General features: G+C 40.6%; 1 protein-coding gene and 1 pseudogene across 1 annotated transcript in view; one reads left to right on the top strand and one right to left on the bottom strand.

Moving 5' to 3' along the window:
* VSTM4 (V-set and transmembrane domain containing 4) overlaps positions 1–21,922 on the top strand; it is a 97,151-nt gene that overhangs the window by 13,832 nt on the left and 61,397 nt on the right. The gene's annotated exons all lie outside the window — the stretch shown is intronic.
* On the bottom strand, positions 17,557–18,656 carry LOC120609643 (eukaryotic translation initiation factor 3 subunit F-like; annotated as a pseudogene).

Below are 21,922 nucleotides of genomic sequence, written 5' to 3'. Positions count from 1 at the left end.
AAGTCCTTCACATGTTTCGTTAAATTTATTCCTAGGTATTTTGTTCTTTTTGGTGCAATTGCAAAAGGAATTATTTTTTCCACTTCTTTTTCTGACATTTCATTATTAGAGTATAGGAATGCTATGGATTTTTGAACATTGATTTTGTATCCAGAAACTTTACTATATTTGCTTATTGTTTCTAGTATTGTTCTTGTTGAGTCTTTGGGGTTTTCTATATAGAGAATCATGTCATCTGCAAATAGTGACAGTTTGACTTCTTGGTTTCCTATTGGATACCTTTAATATCTTTCTCTTGTCTGATTGCACTTGCTAGGACCTCCAATATCATTGAGTAACAGTGGCAATAGTGGACAGCCTTGCCTTGTTCCTGATCTTAGAGAGAAGGTTTTTAGTTTTCCACCATTGAGGGTGAGAGTTTGTCATATATGGCCTTTATTATGTTAGGGTACTTTCCTCCTATTCCGATTTTGTTAAGTGTTTTGATCATAAATGGATGCTGTATCTTGTCGAAGGCTTTTACTGCATCTATTGATATGATCATATTATTCTTATTTTTTAATTTATCTGTGGTTTATCACATTAGATTTGTGTATGTTGAACCATCTCTGTGCCTCTGGAATGAAGCCCACTTGACTGTGATGTATAATCTTTTTAATATGTTGCTGTATTCAGTTCACTAGTATCTTATTTAGGATTTTTGCATCTGTGTTCATGAGAGATATTAGTCTGTTGTTTTGTGTGTGTGTGTGTTATCGTTATCAGATTTTGGTATCAGAGTAATATTGGCCTCATAAAATGTGTTGGGAAGTATTGCCTCCTCTTCAATTTTTTGGAAAAGTTTGAGGAGACTAAGTATTAAATCTTCTTTGAATGTTTGGTAGAATTCACTGGCGAAGCCATCTGTTCCTGTACTTTTCCTTTTTGATAGGTTTTTGATGATTGTTCCCATTTCCATACTGCTGATCGGTCTATTTAGATTTCCCAGTTCTTGATTCAGTCTAGGAAGGTTGTATTTTTCTAAGTACTGGTCCATTTCTTCTAGGTTATTAAATTTGGTGATATATGCTTTTTCTTAGTATTCTTGTATGATCCTTTGTATTTCTGCAATGTCAGTCGCAATTTCCCCTTTCATCCCTGATTATTTTATGTGTGTCCTTTCTCTTTTTTCTTTAGTGAGTCTAGCCAGGGATTTGTCAATTTTTTTAACCTTCTCAAAGAACCAGCATTTGTTTATTCTATTGTTTTTTTTTCAATTTCATTTATTTCTGCTCTAATTTTGATTATTTTTTCCTTCTGCTGACTTTAGCTTTCATTTGTTCTTCCTTTTCTACTTTTTTAAGATGAAGTGTTAGGTTGTTTATTTGGGCTCATTCTTGTTTTTAGAGATAGGTCTGTAATGATATGAACTTTCCTCTTATGACCACTTTTGCCATGTCCCCCAAATTTTGATATGTTGTGCTATCATTATCATTCATTTATATATATTTCTTGATCTCTCTTTTTATTTCTTCTCTGACTCAGTTATTCTTCAATAGCATGTTGTTTAATCTCCATGTATTTGTGGTTCTTCCTGGTTGCTTTCTGCAGTTGATCTTTAATTTCAAAGCATTATGATCAGACAAGATGTTTGGTATAATTTCAATTCTCTTATATTTGTTGAGGTTATCTCTGTGTCCCAGTATGTGGTCAATTCTTGAAAATGTTTCATGCACACTAGAGAAGAATGTATAAGCAGCTGTTTTGGGATGGAAGGCTCTGTATATATCAATTATGGCCAGCCGGTCAAATGTGTCATTTAAGCTTGTTATTTCCTTATTGATTTTATGTCTGGATGATCTGTCCATATCGGACAGTGGGGTATTTAGGTCCCCTACTATGATAGTGTTTTGGTATGTTTCTCCCTTTAGTTGTTAGTAATTGCTTTACGTATTTCGAGGCTCCCTGATTGGGAGCATAGATATTAATAAATGTTATGTCTTCTTGGTGCATGATTCCCTTTATCATTATGCAGTGTCCATCAGTATCTTTCTTTACATTTTTTATTTTGAAGTCTATTTTGTCTGATATTAGTACCGCTACTCCCGCTTTTCTCTGAGTGTCATTTGCTTGAAATATCATTTTCCACCCTTTCACTTTGAGTCCATATAAAAGTCTTTGGAGCTGAGATGTGTCTACTTAAGGTAGCATATGGTTGGGTTTTGTTTTTTTGATCCATTGTGCAACTCTGTGCGTTTTTATTGGTGAGTTCAGTCCATTTAGGGTGATTATTGAAATATGAGGTATTTTATAGTCATTTTATCTTTTGCTTTCTGGTAGCTCAGTGTTTTCATTGCTTCCTTGTCCTTTTGTGTCTGTTTTCTTTATTTTGGCTGGGTTTTGTGGGGTTTCCCTCCAGTCTTTTGTTTTGTATTATATACAACAGTTCTGAATCTTTGGCATGTGGTTGCCATTATGAACATGTAAAGGATAGTTTTATATATATACACAGTCGTCCATTTTCTTCTGTGCGTGCCTTATCTCCATTCCCCTTTGAAGTCATTGTTATCTCAATTTGTTCCTATGTATGCTGAACGTTCATTACTACCTTGTTATAACAATTCTCTTATCACAATTCTCTGTTCTTAGTAAGGGTTGCACTCCTCTGCTTCTATTTGCCTGATAGTCACTTTACTCCTAATTATGTATTATTATTTTTTTTTGTCATTTTCTTTTAGGTGAACTATTTTCTTTCAGTATTTCCTGTAGTGCAGGACTTGTAGTGGAGAATTCTCTCAATTTTTGTATGTCTGGAAAGATCTTAATTTCTCCTTCATATCTAAAGGAGAGCTTAGCTGGATACATTATTCTAGGCTAGTAGTTCCTTTCATTTAATAGTTTAAATATTTCATTCCATTCCTTTCTGGCATATAAGGTTTGTGCTGAGAAGTTCAAAGATAATCTAAAGGGTTTATCTTTATGTTACTGTTTTTTTTTTTCTCCCCGGCTGCCTTGAGAATTCTGTCTTTGTCATTGATTTTTGATAATTTTAATACAATGTGTCTTGGTGAAGGCCTTTTTGGGTTGAGATAATTGGGTGTTCTGTTGACTTCTTGAATTTCAAGCTCCAGCTCATTCCTTAGATTTGGGAAATTCTCATCCACTATTTGTCTGAAAATGCTTTCTAATCCCTGTTCCTTTTCCTTGCCTTCGATAATGCCCATTATTCTTATGTTTCTTCTCCTGATGGTATCAGCTAGTTCTTGAATTTCTCTTTCATTATTTTTCATTCTTTAGTTTTTCTCTTCTTCCTTCTATTTCTAGATTTCTGTCTTCAATATCACTTATCCTTTCCTCCATTTGGTTGACTCTATTTTCCATGCTTGTTTCATTTTTCAACTCTTGCAGTGTGTTCTTCATCTCCAGAAGTTCTATTTGGTTCTTTTTGAGGGTTTTGATCTCCTTGCTCTGCTTATCTAGTTGTTTTTTCAATTTCTGAAATTGTTGATTTGAGTTGTTTTGGATCTCATTGAGTTTTTACAGAAGTACCATCCTGAATTCTCTGTTATTTGTCGCATATTTCTATGTCTGTAAGCTTATTTTCTGGAGATTTTTCTCTTTCTTTCTGAGATGCCTTGTCACCTTAGTTGTTCATGGTGTTTAATGAACTATTTCTCCTCCTGGGCATTAATGGAAGTGTATTCTGCTGTTTTTCCAGAAAAAAAGATTTATTATATAAAGGTCTCTCTTTAGCCTGTTGCAAAGAAGGTGCTTTCGTTTTGATTTCCAGTACGTGGTGTCTAAGCCTCTTGAATCCCTGCTTTATATGAAGTCTTAATAATGCTTTTTAAATTTTCTTGTAGATATTTAATCACATTCACTTCCCTCAGTTTCAGTCCCTGTCAGTGTCATCAACAGTCCCAGCAGCGTTTGCTCAGATTCTCCTGGTGCTTCGCAGTGATCGGGTCGGAGGATCTGGGTGGAGGGGCCCTCTGGGTTGAGAGTTTAGGGCTGTGGCTCAGCCTCGGTTTTTCAGCCAAAGCCCGTAAAAATCAACTGTTGTTTCTGTGTGGTCTTGTTTCTCTGTTCTGCCCTGATGACTGAGCCCTGCTGTCTGTCTGCCATGGAGAGCTCACTGCAGTCCCAGGCAGGGCTGTTCAGGGAAGTCCTGCACCTTCACTCCTTCTCCTCCTCCTGCAGGGAGCTCTGCAGGCTGCGAGAGGCTGCTGCTTTATTTCTCCCAGTCCATCACCTGACACTCGAGATTATGACCTGTGGTAGCTCTCATGTGCAGATCCCATGCTCAGACATGCTGGTGCTGCAGTTTGGGTGTTTTTTGTTGAGTTTTAGATGTTCAGCTTATTGTCGTTTCAAGGGGAGAGATCTGAGGACGTCTCTCACTCTGCCATGTTTGCAAAGATAGATTTTGCCTAGAGTTGCCAAAATTATATTAGGGTTTGATTTTAACGAGATTTTATTGACTTTATAAATTACTTTAGGGCAAGTATACATATCTTATACATCTTTATGATTTTAAATGTTCCTATACAGGGACTTGCTGTGTTCCTTCATGCATTCAGGATGGTTTTATAAAATCTTGAAGGAAAGATTTCTTCATTTGAATCTTGAACATCTTTATTATGTTTATATTAGGTATTTTACACTTAAAAAAATTAAATTACAGTTGACATTCAATATTGTATTAGTTTCAGATGTACAGTATAGTGGTTAGACATTTATATGGCTTACAAAGTGATCTCTCTGATAAATCTTATACCTACCTGACACCATATGAAGTTTTTACAGTATCATTATCTATGTTTCCTAAGATGTACCTTACATCCCGATGACTATTTTATAACTGCCAATTTGTACTTCTTAATCCATTTGTCTCTTCACCCAGTCCCCCATCACCTCTCTCATCTGATAACCATCAGTTTGTTCTGTGTATCTATGAGTTTGTTTCTGTTTTGTTTGTTTTTGTTTGTTTTTTAGAGTTCACATATAAGTGAAATCATGTGTCAAGTGGTATGTCTTTCTCTGTCTGACTTATTAGACTTACCATAATACCCTCAAGATCCATCTATGTTGTCAAAAATGGTAAAATTTCATTCTTTTTTATGGCCGAGTAATATTCCATTGTATATATGTACCACATCTTCTTTATCCATTCTTCTTTTGATTAGAGCATTTAATACATTTACATTTGAAGTAATTATTGATAGTTATATAGTTATTGCCATTTTATTAATTGTTTTCTGATTGTTTTTTAGTTCTCTGTTCTTTTCTTATTTTCTTGCTCTCTTCTATGTTGATAACTTTCTATAGTGTTATGTTTGGATTCCTTTCTCTTTATTTCTTGTCTACATAGATTTCTGGTTTGCGGTTACCATGTGTTTCACATATATCAAACTATGTTTATAGCAGTTGATGGTCATTTAAGTATAAACACATTTTATACTTAATCTTTATTTTATTTTAATCTTTATTTCTTGTCTACATAGATTTAATGTAGATTTAATTTATTTCTTGTCTACATAGATTTTTAATGTAGATTTAATTTAGATTTAATGTAGATTTAATGTAGATTTAATTTATTTCTTGTCTACATAGATTTAATCTTTATTTCTTGTCTACATAGATTTCTGGTTTGCGGTTACCATGTGTTTCACATATATCAAACTATGTTTATAGCAGTTGATGGTCATTTAAGTATAAACACATTCTAAAATCACCCCGTTTTACTCATCCCATCCATGTTTATTTTTTGTCATTATTTTTTTATTCTTTTTTGTTGGTGTGTATCCCTTAATTTACTCTTATAATTCACATGATCTTCCTACTTTTGCCTTTTAATCTTTATGTTAACTTTAGTATTTGTTGATCTACCGCTTTTATTATATGTTTGCCTTTAGTCAGTGAAAATGATCTTTTCTTTGCAATATTTTATTTGTATTTTTGATTTTTTTAAATATTTTTCTTCTTAAAGAAGTCTCTTTAACATTTCCTATAATACTGGTTTGGTGATAATAAACTCCTTCAGTTTTTTCTTGTCTGGGAAGCTCTTTATCTGTCTTTTGATTCTAAATGATAGCCTTGCTGGGTAGAGTCATCTTAGTTGCAGGTCCTTACTTTTCATTACTTTGAATATTTCATGCCAGTCCCTTCTGGCCTGCAAAATTTCTGTTGAGAAATCAGGTGACAGTGTTATGGGAACTTGCCTTTAGGTAACTAACTGCTTTTTCCCTGCTGCTTTTAAGATTCTTTCTTCATCTTTAACTTTTGGCATGTTAATTATGATGTGTCGTGGTGTGGTCCTCTTCATTTTATTTGGGACTCTGTGCTTCCTGGGCTTATATGTCTTTTTCTTTTGCTAGGCTAGAGAAGTTTTCTGTTATTATTACTTCAAATAGATTTTTAATTTCTTGCTCTTTCTCTTCTCCTGGTACCTTTAAGATGCAAATGTTGGTACACTTGATGTTGTCCAACAGAGGCCCCTAAAACCATCCTCAGTTTTTTCAATTCTTTTTTCTTTTTGCTGTTCTGACTGTGTGTTTTCTGCTACCTTGTCTTCCAAATTGTTGATTTCATCCTCTGCTTCATCTAAGCTGCTGTCGATTCCATGTAATGTACTCTTCATTTCAGTTCTTGTATTCTTTATTTCTGACTGGTTCTTTTTTACATTTTCTATCTCCATTTTTATGTTTTCTATTTCTTTGTTGAAGTTCTCACTGAGTTCATTGACTCTTCCTCTAAGTTCATTGAGCTTCCTTATAACCACTATTTTGAACTCTGCATCTGGTAGATTACTTGTCTCCATTTTGTTTAGTTCTTTGTCTGGACTTTTGTCCTGTTTTTTTCATTTGAGACATGTGTCTTTGTCTCCTCATTTTGGTTACTTCCATGCATTTGTTTCTATGTATTAGGTAGATCTGCTATGTCTCCCAGTCTTGGCAGAGTGGCCTTATATAGTAGGTGTCTTGTGGGGCCCAGTGACGCAGTCTCCCAGTTCAGTTGAGCAGGGTGGGTGCTCTAGGGATGTCCCTTGTGTGGATTGTGTGTACTCTCCTGTTTAGTTGAGCCTTGATTGCTGCTGACATGTAGTGGCCGTGACTACAATGGATAAGCTGTTGTGTAGGAGCTGACTCCATGGAGCAGGATTCACTTTAGTGGAGATCTGGTGTTTGCCAAGTCCACCCTTGGGTGTATCATTTGTGGTACTAATTGGGTGGTGCTCTGGTATGGTCTGAAACTGACCACCAAGTGTTTTGGTTCTGGGGCCTCTGGGGAGGGGCTCAGGTGCAAACCATGATCTGCTGCTTCCTGTGCCTGGCCCGGGCCAACCTGGTAATAGCTACAAAGTGATCTGTGGTTGGTAGCTCTCTGTTCTGGGCTTGGAGGCATCTAGGAGTGGTTATGCTGTGAACTGAGGCTGGATGCCACTAGCGCCCCCATTTGGGGCTACTTGGCAAGAGGTACAAGGCACATCAGGGCCAGCTGCTGCTTATTGGGGTTTGTTGACCTTTGAGAGAATTAGGAAAGTCTGCAGTGTGGGCCCAGTCCAGCTGCTAGTGTGGATTAACTTCTTGAAAGAGGTTTGTGATGGGAGCATGATTGGCTGGGGCAGGTCTCAGAGAATTACCAGTGATGGATGTTAGCTTGGTTAATGAAAAGCTCAGATTTGGCACCTGCCTGTGCCTGCAGGCTGTGTGGTGGGAGGGCTCAACAAAGGAACAGTGGAACCTACCAACACTTTAGTCTTGGAGAGATTCGCCCTTCCAGCCCTTGCACTGAAGACAATTCTGTTCTACTGCATATATTCCTGGAACTTTTTGAGTTATTGTCCCTTCACTGGAGCTTAGGGCTAGTGTTTGTGAGCAAGTGAATCTGTGCTCAGGCCCTTTGAGAAAAAGTCTGGGTCTACAGCAGCACTCCATCTCACCCAGGCTGAGTCTTTGCTGATTTTCACAGCTATCTGTTGTGGGGCTCTTCTTCCCGGCAGTGGTGCTCCCGGCTGGGATGCCTCAGTGAGGACCTCTGCATCCGAGATATCCCTCCCGATTCTTACTCACTACAAATTGGTGGGGGACCAACACGTTTTGCATCTCTGGCCCTCCCACCAGTCTTGATGTGGCTTCTTTATGTCCTTAATTATAGGAGTTCTGTTCAGTTAGTCTTCAGGTGGTTCTTAAACATGGTTCTATAATTTAGTTGTAATTTTGATGTGGTCATGGGAGGAGGAAAGTACAGCATTTACCTACCTCACCATCTTGATTGGAAGTCTAGGATCTATCCCTTTTCTTTCCACGCACACAAATACACATACCTCTTTTGAACTGGTTATTCCTGGTTTATAGAAAAGTTGCTGACTTGTATTTGGCAACATAATGAGTTATCTTAATTTTTTGAATTTAGTCTTTTTCAGTTGCTTCTCAATGATGTCTACAAATATATATCTTGTTACTTTTTCTAAGCTTATTGCATTGGCCATTATTTTAGAGGCAGAGAATTATCTATCTACCTGTGTATTTCTTGTTAACAGTACTAGGAATTTTAACTTTACCATTTGGACTTTTATCTTGACTGTTTTTCCATCTAGCCCACATGGCTACTATTAGAAACTGTTATTTTTCTCATTAAAAAGCCAGCTTTGAGATATCTGTGACTTTGTCATGATTCTCACTAGTAAAACCTATCAAAAAAGCAATTTAGATTGGCCTGACAATGTCTCTTAGTAATATACCTTTTCCTTTTTTAATTTCTTAAAACCTTTATTTAAAAATTCGTTCTAAAGAAATTAGCTATGGAGCTATGAAAAGACATAGAAGAATTTTAAATGCATATTACTAAGTTAAAGAAGCCGATCTGGAAAGGCTACATACTATGTGATAACAATTCTATGGCATTCTAGAAAAGGTGAAACTATGGAGATAGTAAAAAGATTAGTGTTTGCCAAAGTTAGATAAGAGGGAGGGATGATTAGGTGGGGAGCACAAATGATTTTTACAACTGTGAAAACACTTTGTATGGTACTATAAGAGCTTGCATTAGGGTTCACCAAGAGCAAACCCTAAACGTAAACTGGGGATTCTGGGTGATATGAATGTGTCAATATAGGTTCGTTGATTATAACAAATGTACCAGTTGAGTGGGAGATGATGATAATGGGGGAGGCTTTGCATCTGCGGGGTCTGTGGGTATATGGGAAATCTCTGTACCTTCCCCTCAATTTTGTTCTGAACCTAAAACTACTCTAAAAAATAGTCTTAATAATAATAAAAAATCCATTTTAGAAACCTGTTATAGATAGACATAAAGTTCATTAGCCTATAGTTTTAAAACCTACTTTTTTTTTTTTAATCAAGACACTTGCATGACTCTAGCAATTTGGTATTTTCTATTTTTTTATTTTTCCGATACATCTCACTCAGCTGGAGTTCTTTATGACCTGTGAATGATCACCACTTTAAAAAGGCCACAAACTCTTCTTCTCTGAGATGGAAGGGATGAGAATGTGGTCAATGAGCCCACCAGCTACAAAGGTCATTATTGAGAAAGTTCACTTGGCAGGTTGTTGAATAAATTAAGCTCATAGATATTATTTGAGTGCTACAACTAAATTGTCATGGACACTGATTAGAGTCTAGCATCTTTAAATTGTTTGTATATATTACAGTGGATTCAAGTCTATTACCATAACACCAGTCCATATCACTTATCCTTGGCTTTGCTCTTTGGAGGATCAGAGAAAGGGATGACTTACAAAAAGTGTCCAGTGAATTGGGCATAACCTGCAACCTGTCACTTTCATTCAGTGTACCTAAGATGGTAGCTCCTGACAAAGTCTAACTCATTAGATATGTGCTTGTAAAATGCATTATCAATGTCATGAAAAATTTAAAAACCAGAACAAAAACCTAAGACCAAACCAATTAACTGACCCACCCTATATGCATATTATATTATATGCTTTACTTTGCTCTATATATTTTTGAGTTTCCCCCAAAATGAGGTTATACTTAAGCATATGTGTGTGGTGACAAAAAAAAATTAGTTGCAAATTATTGTGAAAAATTACACTAATAAATGAATTAGTCATAGCTTTTTCCTTTTGATACCCCTGAAAGCATTTGGCTAAGAAATGTAGGCTGTGTTAATTTGGGGTAAAGCATAAGTTGCTATTTTATGTTTTAACTGTGTAAATTATTAAAATATGATAGAAAATTGAGGATTTTGAAGAAAGGGGAAGTATTAAATTGGGGTTTATTTGCAAACCATTATGTATAGCTCCTGGCTATAGGGTTATTGGTGTCGTGTAGCACAAAAAGAAATGATAAATAATGAAGAATGAAAATATATGACCCTCTAGATGACAGTGGAGTCATGCTTGGCATATTTTAGAGAATTTGTCATATCAGATGAACTTGTCAATGTCATTTTTATAACACAGAGTAGAAGGAAAGGCAAAGAATGTTACACAGTTTCTTCGCTTGCTTGTGCCATGCTACCATTTCACTGAGTGAGAAACCCTGCCTGCAGAGAAAATGAATCGAAGTGTCCTAAGTGACACAAGGCGTTGGAACCCTCTGGAGAGATTTACAAGGGATACCAGAGGGGTCAATGTTGGATTTGATTTCATTTAATTGTTTTATCAATGACATTGAAAAAGGAGCACATGGCACCCTAATGAACTTTACAGAAAATGCAAAATTGGGAAATGTTCTTAACGTCAGTGAGAAGTAAAACTTAATAAAAATGAATCCAGAGAGGTAAGAAATACAGGCAGGAAATAACAGAATGAGATTCAATTTGGAAAATGGCAAAGTAATACATTTTGGGAAAATGAATCACAGGCACTGTCGGATAGTCAACAGGAGGCTAAGAAGCTGTTTCTGTGAAGGGACTTCAGTGATGACAGTGGTGAATTAGATGTGCATCTGCAATGTGATATGGCAGCACAAACAGCCGGTGTCATTTCCGTCCATGTGCAAATTGGCCTGGTGTCCCTGAGAAGGAAGGCGATTGTGTTGTGTGTACTGTGCTAGTGAGACTTTAATGTGGACTACACAGTCTGTTTTGGGAACCTCATTTCCAGAAAGATAGATTCAAACTAGAGAGGAGTGGCAAAAATGATAAGGAAATGAGTGGCAGCCTTCAGAGACATGATCATTTCAGCTAAGGAAGTTTCGCTGGGCTCAGTGAAGAAATTGCATTGGAAAATAATATCAGCTATAGTACATTCAGCAGTGCTCGGTGGATTCATTTATTCCTTCACTTAGTGGGCATTTTATCAAGCACCCACTCTGCACCAGGCCCTCACTATGCTGAAAACTTGGGGGCATATGTGTGGATCTGTCCAAAGGGGTGGCAGATGCACAAACAAATATGATGTTACAGTGTAAGTGCAGTAATAAAGGTGCAAAGAGGGCATCATGGGAACACACAGGAGGGCCCCAAGGATAAGGGAGAAGGCTGTGCTTAAGCTGACACTGGCCATTTGCACAGGGCAGGGAAAGAGAAGGAGAGGCATCTCAGTGTGTAGTGGGTCAGGACTGTTGGAGTCTGTGCTGGGAGGCAAAAGCAGCTATGATTAACTAGGGGAGTGAGGCAGGGCTGATGGCGGAAGGGCTTGTACCAAATATTAAGGAATTTACACTTCATTTTGTGGGCCAGTATTCTCAACCTTACCTCATAATAAGCATCTCTGGGGCCACTGTTAGTATGCGAATTCCCAAATATGCGGATGCCCAGGATACTCTGGTCTGTCTGGTCTGGGATGGAATTTGAGTATTTTATCATCAGGCAGTTTGGGGAATCTCTGCTTTAAGCCATGGAAAGCCCGTGAGTAAATCTTTTGCTAGATCCCTCTGTTGGCTGCTTGGGACATGGATTTGAGGGAGATCAGACTAGAGGGTGAGTAGGCAGTCTTTTATAGTACCAACACTTGAAATGACAGAGGACTAAATTTGGCAGTAGGGATGGAGAGACATTAAGAGGTCAAATGAGAAGCCTTTAGGGTTGACTGGATGTAGGCAAGGGAGAGAGATTTGGGTGACACCTAGGGTTTCCTTGTCATGCCTCACCTGTCATGTACCCACAGTTGACAGAGGAACCACAAGAAATAGAGCTGCTCCATAGGGGAGGTTTAGGATTGAGAGTGAGATGACTGGAGGCCGTCATGCACTAATGTCCATTAGGTACATGGGACTAATGCTCCTGTCTGATCTGGCTACTGAGAACTGATTTCTGGGTCAGGCAGGTGAAACCATGGGGGGTGGGTGGGATCCCCAAAAGGCAGGGCCAAGGATGGAGGCCTGGGAAACACCAACATTCAGACAGCAGGAGAAGCTACCTCGGCTTGAGTTCTGGAGAAGGTCAAGTGTCCTTAGTGGAAAAGCAGCACTGGAGGGTAAGGATACATTCAGCAGCTTTTCTCCAGGATTCCAGGTCAATCTGTGTGAAATCCAGACAGTGTTCCAGGGAGGAATGAGGTGTACTCACCTCCATTCCTACAGCCCGGTGAGCCCTGTGTCCTCACTCCAGTGGCAGCCATCCCAAGGTAACTGCTTCTCATTCATTCATCATGAGCAAGTGAATGCAGGTATAGGCTCCACTGCAGGTGAGACATAACAAGGGAACCCACCCAACCCAGGGATAGCAGGGAGGTCGATCCTGAGTGCCCTGCACCCAACACTTGGAGGTACAGCAAGGCTGGAGTTGGTGGAACAAGGAAGTCAGGATGGAAACAAAGGGAGTATGAGCAGAGGTTTGGGTACTTTCCAACTGGGAGATGAAGCTGTTCAGCTTCATCGCTCTCTTTCAGGAGGTGTCTTATTTATTTTGGGGATGTTCAAAGGTTTCTGAATGGAAGGTATCATAGATAGACCAGTGCAGAGATTTCTAAGTGTTCTTGGTTCTTAGTAGCCTTAGGCCAAAAGAAATAGCTAACAGTTTTGCTTTTTAAGTAGTGGAGTCCATCAACTTAGTATTTCTGTCATAAAACCTGGGATCATATGTCCCTAGAGACTGAGACAAGCTGTTCTTGTTCAGGTAAATTCCAAAGTCACTTTTGAAATGAGGTAAAGATTTTATATGTAAGGGGGGCCAAGTCTCTCCAATAAATGCAAAATAATGTATAGCAAGTTGTGCTAAAATGTCTTTGCAATTAATGATACTTTCTGAAGACATTTGTTATTCTGTCCCTGCAGACACGAAGGAGTTTGTGACCCTGTGTTTGTTCTCCACACTCAGTGTTGGCAGGTTACTTGCTGTACATTGGTTGTGCGGTTTATAAATTAAGCCGCCGCCTTCCCATTACTGGGATGTTGGGGTCCCCATTGCTCCTGCACATCCTTAACCATGTCTACCTGGAGTCTCTGCATCCAGGCATTGCCATTTGTGTCTTGTCTCTGCTCTTTGACATTTCCTTGACTTCCCTTTGCTGCCTCTGTGCCCCAAGCTTTGGGAGTCTTCCAGCCTGTGTACCTTTTCTATCCTGCTTGATGTCCCTGTGACCTCCCACAGTTGTCTTCCTCAAACACTTATCTGGTCTGGTCCCTCACAGGACATGCAGATCCTGTTCAAAGTTTGATGACAGCCTGGGTGGGGATGGGAGGGTGGACTAGTTCCAAACCTAGTTTTTTTTCAGGTGCCAATAGGAAAGTTTCTGAGATGAAAGCTGAGGGTTTGGGGGCTGAGGGTTTGTGGTCTCTGGTGCAGTCCTGGGTACCACATGTCCTTAGCTGTCCTTGAGCTTTGAGATGGGCCAGCTTGCAGGGCTCAGCCTGTGGGCACTGCATGGGCCCTTCGCAGCAAGGAACATGAGCCCCTGGTATTCACAAGCGTGGCATTGTCATTCATTTTAGGCTTCTGCTCTTAGGGTTCAACAGTTTTGATTCCCCAAACTTCATAATACATTATCCTCAATGGCTTTTCAGCCCAGCTGTGCCAACCACAGACTCAGAAGCAGTCTGATATTCTGAGCCGAAGTAAAACTCTACTTTTAGGTGTAGATGTCTTCAACAGTGAAAAATGCCTATAATAGAAGCAATTTGCAAGGACCATCTCCTGAAGTTTAATCAGTATTTTAATTTAACACCAAATAACATATTTTAATAAGCCAAACTGTTATTTGACTTACAATCATATAAGTTAGCTTTAAATGTGAAGAGTAGACAATGCAAATGGAAAAAACTGTTACCTAAAAGTATTCAGGGACAAAGATGAAATTATAATATAATTTCTTATCTGACTATTTAACCTCAAAATGTTACAGGGAATTTAATAATTGGATCTGCAAGTACTACCACAGGGAACGGATATTTCAAGTTTCAGTGGAAGAAATTAAATAATTTCTTTTTCTCCGGAGACATGGAAGAGATAATTAGGAATGAGATTAACTAAACATTTAGTGCCACTGCTTAATTAAACAAGCACACATCATGATGTTTAAAGTGTCAACAGGTCCAGATACTCAAAGAAAACAAATTGACAACTGGAGTGCAATTTAAACACCACTACCTTTATTCCAACTGCCTTTTTCTTGGAAGAATTTAAGAGCTATAAAATATAAACTGAGCAAACATGTATTCAGCCCCAGCTGATGAGCCTGTGATCACTACGACTTGCCCAAGAGAGGTGAGAGTGGAGAGGTTTGATCTCTACTCTCCTGGGGTCGCAGCCTCATAATCTAGGGAAGGAGACATATGTAGATATGAGTACAAATCTGGTAGACATTATCAAGGGCTAAAAAAATGAGGGTGTGAAAGGGCCATATAAGAGGGTGACTCTAGCCTGGGAGTAAGGGAGAGACAAAGGTACATTCTTGGGGGAATATGAGAAGGTCACCTGGGAGGATGTGGGATTCTACTGGGGCCCCAGGGTGAGAAGGGCTATGATAGTTATGGGCTATGCCATGTCAGGAAATGAAGTAGCCTGAGCAAAATGTAGCCAGGGAAAAGAGGAGTTTGCAAATAACTTGATGGAGTTGTATGCATGTCTGTGTTTGGTGAGGGCCGGGGTGGACAGTGATAAGAGGAAAGATTGGTATGGTGAACCTGACCAGGGACTTCAACTCCAGGGACCCTGCCAGATACTTCTTAAATGAATCCTCACACCTGGTACACAAAAGGCTTGGTAACATTTTTTTTGGGGGGGTGAGGGGGTGAAAGAAAGAATGGTTTATCTAAACTCTTTGGTAAATGTCATTTTAATTAATGGCCACAAAGAGTGGAAAGTGATAGCAAGCGAAAATATAGACTTATCCTGGAGTTGTATCAAGCCCTAAGTTTCAAAATTTCCTAAGGACACACATGGCCTTTGTATTCTGTAGCTGATTCCATCTCAGAATGCAAACTTCCAACTGCCTTGTCACAATGGGAAGTCTATTTATTATGCTTTTTTGTTTGCTCTTTTGGTTTATTTTCTAGAATTTGTCATAGAATACAAAAGCAAAGAGTGGCTTGAAATAGACAAAGCTAGAGCTTTTCTGTTTCTCATCAGCAGCTCCATTAGTGCAGGTCACTCAGAGGTCCTACTCACATACATGGCTTTGTCCAAGCCCCAAGAGAGATTGCCTTTGGCCTGAATCTTGGAGAGGCGACCTCAAATGGAAGCAATAGGCAAATTTCTAAAGCAGAAGCAGAAAAGGTCTCTGTGTTTTTTTGGGGCTGCAGTTGTCTTCTTTGAGAACAACTGTTCTCAAAGTTATAAATAGTGGGGACACAGCTACATTAATGTTTTTCCTTGGGAACCATCATTGAATAAGAAAGGCCAGTGAACCAATTATATTACCTTTTTTTTTTTTTTTTTAATTTGGAGCAAAAGTGTCAACTCATCTTTGTTTTATTTAAGGGTCTTTTCTTGTGCATATTTCATATCACTAACCTCTTCTGGTCCCCATAGGTTTTTCTTTCCCACTGATCTGTGCAAAATGCTGCCTGTGGAAACTGAGGCAGAATGGTGTCTGCTCTCCAGATTTCTATACCCCTGGGTGGAAATTAGCAAGATCTACATGCCAGGGACCAGGGCCTTAAACTTTTGCTCCTTTCCTTTCACCTTGAAAGAACTTAAGAATTGTCTTCTCCTTAAGATTTGAGGACTTCCTGCCTTCATTCTGTAAGAAACTAAGAACTCAGAGGCTATAAAGTAAATCGTAATAGTCCCAAATCATGCAACTCCAAGGCCAGAACATTGAGAAAAAGGCAGCGTTGACAGCCTGGTGTGCTGATGCTTTCCCACTGCTTCTGAGGCAGGGCTTCCGACTGAAGGAGAGTGGCTGCATAGGACAGGGCCCCGTCCCTGGCCTCTCCTCCCTTCCTCCCAGAATATAACAATGTTGTGGTCCCAGCATCAAGTTCCCTTTGGAAGACCTTAACCCACCAATAGGGCATAATGTTCATTCTATTCATTCATTCATTCAAAAAGCAGCTATGATTATGGGCCAAGAAGGATTCTAGGAAGTAAAGAAAACAGATGCACTTCTTTCCCTTCATCTTGGGAAAGGGACAAGGAACAAGATAAACAAGTAAAGCAGAATGATGTATTCTAAGGCAACACGTTCAGCAGGTAGTGAGGGTGCAAAGTATTAGATAAGCATTGAAGGAAGGTCTCTCTGACTCAAATTCTCTCGTTTCCCAATTCGAGCCACATGGGAAGACACATCAATCCTTATAGATGCCTGCCCTTTTGAAAATAACTTCCTCTAAAGCCATGTTTTTCACTTCGTATTTCTCTGTACTAAGACTTGCTATTTAAAGGGACCCTTTTGGAGTCCTTTGTAAACAACTTGTGAGATAGGCTTAGTCCCTATGTTTTGCTCTTACTTTTGAAATTGTAGAGGCATTGGCTTAGTTCCTAGTCTGGGACAGGAGATTGAGGCCTAGGGCCCAGTTCCTCATGAGCTGGATCCCTTCTCCCATGTGCTCACCTCTCTACCAGGAGTGTATGAGGCAGGGCTTCCCACATGGGGCCCTGGGACCTCGAGCTCAGAACGTCCTCAGTGGTAAGTTCCCTAGTCAGGCGGATTCCTAAGCTCTCCCTAGATATCTCGAACCAGAAGCTCAGGGTGATGTCTGGAAATCTCCATTGTAACAAGAATCCCAATTAATTCTCCTGCACGCTGAAGTTTTAGAAATCTTGGTTTTGGGGTACTAAATGAAGGCAATACCCTGTACAGTCAAGATCTGGAGAATACTTTAGCCTTGCCTGACCAACAGTAGAAAGAGAAAGGTGAAGATATGTCTCCCAAACTTGGGGTCTTTCCCTGCAGTCCTGCCACTGCTCCCTGCAGCCTCTTACTCCTCTTTCTGTGCCAGGGCACTCTCTATGCCCCTCTCCATCAATACTTGCATCCTGGAAGGCTTTCTGTATCAGAAATACGCACCTTACTTTAAATGGATGCAGTTTAAGCTCTTTTAATTGTAGGATTTTTGGTTTTTTAATTTAGAAAAGTTAGGCTATGTTTATTTAGAGTCACAAGCAGTTGACTGGGTCAGTGTGACTCAAACAACAAGAAGGCATTTCTTCATTCCATTATGAGTCCTGAGGTTGGGGCCCAGCATAGCAAGGGTGCTGCTTTCACAGGTTTACAAGTTTCTCATTGAAGGCAGTCTGAGACTGCCAGGTAGGTCATCATCAGCAGGTCATTGATGCTGCTGTTGAGCATGGTCTTGATGTCATCAGGAACTGGCTTGGATACTCGGTTAACTAGACTAGTCAAGAAGCAGCCTACAGTTTGTCAGCTGACACCTTTCCAGACAGTATGTCTTCCACATACTGCAACACTGTGCTTAGGGCATCCGGGATGCGAGCCAATGACTCTGCTACTTGCTGCAAGTCACTTGAGAGTCCAATTATCCAGTTGGGGCTAAAGCAGGTCTTCATGGATCAGGTCAACTCCAATGCATTCAGTGTCCAAAAATGCATATTTCATGGTCAGAGGTGGGAACATCACTCCCATGGTCCTCCCAGGGATACCCATTAAAGTGCTGACATAGGTCTTGATGTTCATGCGGCTGTTCCAGAGGCTCCAGTCCACCATGAGGTGAATGGGTTTGGGGCTTCCCAGCTGTAGTACTCATGGATCAGCACAGACTGCTCTGTGATATCATGGCCTGTAGCATATCAGCTCAGGATGAGCTCATTTGGGAGGGACTTTCCTGAGCAATTCATACATGTTCTTAGCAAATTCCATGTCAACAGCAACCTCTTCTTCTGACTCATTGGCACTGAAAAGCAATTGGTGACTTCCACTCTGTGCTTGTCAGCAGTTCCCAGCAGGGTCCTGATAACTTGGGCTGCACCTTTGTTGCATCTCTCATAGCCATTCATGATGGAGGCCAAAGTGACTTGGTGCAACTGGACTATGGCTGCTGGGGGCCTGGTAGAGCAGGACCAGCCAGTAACTATGCTGGGGTCTGCACTGGGCCTGGCATTGAGGCAGGGTCTGACCTAGAGTTGTGGTCATACCTGCTACTGCAGCCAGGTGTGGGGATGAGGATGCAGTTGGAGTTGGAGCTGGAACCAGCACTGGAGCTGAGGTTGGGGTCAGGGATGGGGCTAGGGCTGGAGTGGCTGGAGGAGCACTCACTGGTACTACTAGTGTGGCCATCTTATCGAGAGAGCAATTGTAGGATTCTTTACTAAAGGAACTAGAGACACAGGTGAGCAGGTAGCAAAGAATGCTGAGAAAAAGGGGCCCTTCCCAGGGCTTTTAAAATTGTCAGCCATCTGTTCCATGGATGGCAGGGTCAGTTCTTCAATGCAAGTTCAGATAAAGGTATCAGTATCATCAGTGAACATGAAACCAGGAAGAGAACGGGAGGCCCCCCATCCAGAGAGCATTGTCACAGGGTCTTGGCATGAACTCAGGGGACACTGTCTGTCACAGCCTGTGAAAAGGCATCAAGGCTCTTCATTTTCACACTTCTCTGGGTGACAGTTTCCCCACAGGCCCCTATCAGAGGGGATTTGACTAAGATTCATTCTTTCCACCCTGCTCCCTCCAGACATAAGGCTGATATAATCGGTGTGTCTCAGTACCTCTGCACTGCATTCTTCAGGACTGTTTGATCCTGTGGCCACTTTCAACCAGTTCTTCACAGAGGAGCTGAGACATGGTGGCTCTCACAACATGCCGCTTATTAGATTTCATCTGACTCTGCTCTCAGGGATGGGAGTGGAGCAGTACAGCCTACAGCTCAGTCATCTGGCCCACCACCTCACCATAAGGGCAGATGGGCTGTGTCCCCCAGGCACCGGGTCCCCAGGAAATTACAAAGTGGTCAAATAGGTCAGCTTTGGAATGCTTTTTGCTCTCCCTCTCCATTGTGACCCCATCCGATTCATAAATAGACATAGGAGTCCGACAAAAACCAAATGCCTACCCTATTTCTGATGAAGGTGTATTGAGAAAAGTGGTTTGGCACTGAGGCCAAATGGGCTTCCTTCTGCTTTTCTGATCATTCGTACTACCCTTGTCTTTGCCTTCTCCCAGACCCCGCACCCTGTGGGAAGAGGGGGTCCTTGCACTGCTTACCCTCCTGGGACCCCTGGAGAAAAGAAGAATAGAAGAGGAGGATGCACATGAGTGGCCCCAGACAAGGCTCCCTGGGAAGCAGAGCTGACAACACTCCCAGCAACTGGGATAACGAGACCTTCCCAAGGCGACAAACACTGCCCACCTTCACATTAGCTATTTGTCGAAAGGCCAGTCTCAGAGAACAAGGCCACCTTGAGGGCACTGACCATGTTCTTCTCACTCAGAAAGGGGCAGTATGTCAGAAGCTCACCTGGATCAGGGGCCCAGCTTCCCAGGCCAGGTGTAAGAGGGAGGGTGAGTGAGGATGGGAGCCTGAGGAGTGTCAGGGAATGTTACTCTCATCAGTCATGCTCCTTCCTGAGCAGGGACTGTTGTCCTGTTCCTCTTCCCCTCCTCAGAAAACCCAGCACAGAGGAGTGCGGCCCCCACCCACCATCAAGACCCCATATGACAACCCATTGGTTAAAAGACTGGATGAATGCACATGAATCCCTAATCTTTGAGGGATTAAACTGAGAACTGTCCAAATGATAGGTAGCTGTCAGAAGGTAAGGACTTTCAGTTCCCCTGCACTAATGCTTAGGAATAACCAGGACCTGGGATATGAAAGATTGCATGTTGCCTTTTCCCCAGTGGTCTCAGAGTCTGGCTGGATCACAAGGTGAAGTGAACAAAGATTGAAAGTGACAGATAAAAAGCTGTTACTTTCTAAAGTCATTCATGCTCTTTCATCAAGAGATTTGCATTTTATTTCAGAGAGTCTTTGAGCAACATTAATAATCAGTGATTGAAAAATTTGCCACTCTTTCTTCAGTCAAGCAAAGTATTACCTTGAAGTATATCATCCTCTGCCATCCTGTCTATTCTGCTGTGGCCTCTTACACTCAGCATCTCCAGGCTGACTGTGGTAAATTATGTCAGCCACGCACAGCTGTGTCATGGAAGGGGGTGCATTAATAAAGTCGGTGAACCCACTTCTGTCCATGACAAAGCCCTGATGTTGTGTCAGCCTGGCTTTATATCACGGTGTTTCTTTATGGTTTGTAGACTCAGACACATGGCTTGACAACGTATCAGATTTACTTTGAGATAGCATAGGATTAGCAGCTGAAACAAGAAAGTTATGTGGAACCTTGGGAAAACTTCTGAAACTCTAGCAGAATTCATGTAAAGATTTCTCTTTCTTGTAGGAACAGATAAGATTATGATCAGTGTTGCTGACAAAAGTTGCTGCACTTTCCCATGAAATAGTTGCACTAGGGGAAAATGGAGAGCATCCATGAATTCCTTGCTTAGAGCCTCATTAGCTTAGAATCCCAATTTGCTGGCTCTTTCAGCTCACATCTCCTGAAGGTGATTGGGGAGACCTTGTTATTCTTCTTTCCCAAATAAGGCAAAGGGAATTGTATTTGGACTAAACAAAGGGTCCACAATTTCTCAAAAGAAAAAAAGTGAAAGATGAATAAAAAGTTGTCTGAAGGCACTTGCCTTCGTTAGAATGATAATAGCTTATTTGAGCTGTAGACATTTAGCCACAAGAACTCTCTTTATTTTTGGACCATTGGGACAATTGAAGATTCACAGTCTAGGACAAAGTCTAGGCTGCCAACAAAGGACCATGTTGGAATTAAGTGCGGAAATTAAAGCAGGTCATAAAATAGACTAAAACTCCTATCTTAGGGAGCTAACATCTTTATGGTTATGAATGGCTTACTAGGTCTCAGGCACTGTTCTGAGCATTTCTCATATATTTACCCATTTGATACTCACATTTACCCTGAAAGTAGGGACTTCTTGTAATCACTACATAATAAATAAGGCTACTAAGGCACCGGGAAGTTAAGTGACTTTCCCAAGGTCACATAACCAGCAAATGACCTGGATTGGGAATAATGTGATTCTGCACTTCTGACCAGCCCCAAGGAGACACTGAAGCTGCTGTTCCATGGACCACACTTGCAGTGGTAAGGCTTTGGACCACAATGGGCATCCTTGACCTCTCGAAAACAAATTCCTTAGAGATGCATTTCTTTCTCATTCCTGTAATGTCTTCATTAGGACTCTTCATGGTTATCCTAGCCTAGGCTCAATTATTTGAAACTATGAAACCCATTCAAGCTAATTCAGAAGAGAGGAGGGGATAGTTTAAGGATACAGAAATCATAGAATGCAAGGATAGCAAACACAATAAATCAACCCTTTTGAGATCCAAAGTGCCATCAAGATCAAGTCTTTCAGTCCTACAGGTCCTCTTACCTCTACCTTTCTCTTACAGGTTTTGCCCTTTGCTCTATTCCGCTTTCCTATTTTCCAAACAGCTGTCCACCCCAAATCAGCCCCAGGGTCCACAATAACCATTTATACTCTGTTTCTTAGTTTAAATTCTTGAAAGGGGAATCTGAT

This window comes from Pteropus medius, unplaced genomic scaffold (genome assembly GCF_902729225.1).
Source record: "Pteropus medius unplaced genomic scaffold, Ma_sr-lr_union100, whole genome shotgun sequence".
Classification (NCBI taxonomy): Eukaryota; Metazoa; Chordata; class Mammalia; order Chiroptera; family Pteropodidae; genus Pteropus; species Pteropus medius.
The sequence above is the reverse complement of the archived record's forward strand: the minus strand, read 5'-3'. Positions and strand labels throughout refer to the sequence as shown.